The 1,756-nt window shown below is 60.4% G+C and overlaps 1 non-coding gene across 1 annotated transcript; it reads left to right on the plus strand.

Moving 5' to 3' along the window:
- The first annotated feature begins 1,637 nt into the window (after positions 1-1,637).
- LOC131862410 (5S ribosomal RNA) lies at positions 1,638-1,756 on the plus strand. The gene has a single exon (XR_009361426.1). It is a non-coding gene; the product is annotated as a 5S ribosomal RNA (ribosomal RNA).

The following is a 1,756-nucleotide window of genomic DNA, read 5'->3' on the forward strand; positions in this document are numbered from 1 at the left end:
ACACCCGGGGCAAACCGGGCTCCGACTTCGTGCACGCCGCACCTTGGAGCACACTTCAGAGCGCTCCTTGGTACGCACCAGGGCGCGCAACCCAGCCAAGGTGCTCACCCCGGCGAAGGTGCACGCGAGGTGCGCACCCGGGGCAAACCGGGCTCGAACTTCGTGCACGCCGCACCTTGGAGCACACATCGGAGCGCTCCCGGGTTCGCACCAGCATTGCGCACCTTTGATGCGCTGCCTTCACTAATTTCCAGAAAAGGCAAAAAAAAGAAAAAAATGAGATTTTAAAATTTCCGTTTTGAAAGATAGTGAAAAAAACGGAACGCGGGTGCCATCTTGAGCCCGCCCTGGTGTGCAGCCCAGGCAAGTTGTGCGCACCAAGGCACCCACCCTGGCCAAGGTGGGTCACGGGGTGGGTCCTAGGGTGGGTAACGGGGTGGGTACTAAGGTGCGTGCCAAGGTGGGTCATAGGGTGGGTGCCAAGGTGGGCACCAGGGTGGGTGTGCACCAACCCTAGCCAGGGTAGGTCACGGGGTGGTTGTCGGGGTGGGCGTCAAGGAGCCAAGGTGGGTGGCAAGTAGCCAAGTTGCGTGCCAAGGTGGGTGTCGGGGTGGGTGCCAAGGATCCAAGGTGGGTGCCAAGGAACCAAGGTGGGTGTCTGGGTGGGTGCCGAGGTGGGAGCCAGGGTGGGTCCCAAGGTGAGTGCAAAGGTGGGTGCCAGGGTCAAGGTGAGTGCCAATGTGGGTTCCAAGGTGCCAGGGTCAGGGTGAGTGCCAATGTGGGTTCAAAGGTGCTAAGTTGGGTGCGAGGTTGGGTGCGAGGGTGGGTGGGTGCCAAGGTGTGCTAGGTGGAAGCCCGGGTGGGTCGGCATCCCATGGGTGTCGAGTTGGGTGCCTGATGGGTGCTTCTTGTCAAGTTTTAGTCGTCGGGACTCATTTCGAGCCTTAGAGGTCGTTTCTTGTCCGGTTGCCCTGTCTTCGACCTGGGAACCCAATTTTGGTCCTCGGGTCCCATTTTTTTTTGTCTCGCATCCCACTTTTGGCCTGTGGCCTTTTCGGGGTCGATTCTCGTTTTGGGCATCAGAGCATGTTTCTTCTCCTAAAACCCAATATTTGTTTATTAAGTCTCGGAACACATTTTTGTTCTCGTGGACCCATCATGGGTCTTGGAACGCATTTGTGGTCCTTGGGTCCCATTTTGCATCCCGAAACTTGTGTTTTGGTGCTTGATCCCTATTTTGGGTGCCCACCTTGCACCAAGTGCGCACCCGGGGCAAACCGAGCGCCTTGGTGCACCGGGGCAAGATTGAGCGTGCACCCGAGGCGCCCCGAACATGCACCAAGGTGCACTCGGCCCACATGTGAGCGCAGGTCGTTGCGCCCGAGGTGGTGTGTGGGCACCGCGTTGCAGACGGGACACTGCACGCACACGACGCCCCCTCCAGGTGCACGCACGTAGGCCGGGCCGGGTGCACACCCGACGCCCTAGCAAGGTGCGCGCACCCGGGCAGGGCTCACACTTGGCGAACGGGGCGCACTTCGCGAGGGAGGGTGTGCACCTCGACGGGGGTGGGTGGCCGGGGTGGATTCGCACGTGGGTCGCGGTTTGCTAAGTACACACTGCGACAAGCTCATAACGGGTGCGATCATACCAGCGTTAGTGCACCGGATCCCATCAGAACTCCGCAGTTAAGCGCGCTTGGGCCGGAGTAGTACTGGGATGGGTGACCTCCCGGGAAGTCCCGGTGTTGCACCCT

This window comes from Cryptomeria japonica, unplaced genomic scaffold (assembly GCF_030272615.1).
Source record: "Cryptomeria japonica unplaced genomic scaffold, Sugi_1.0 HiC_scaffold_42, whole genome shotgun sequence".
NCBI classification, from domain to species: Eukaryota; Viridiplantae; Streptophyta; class Pinopsida; order Cupressales; family Cupressaceae; genus Cryptomeria; species Cryptomeria japonica.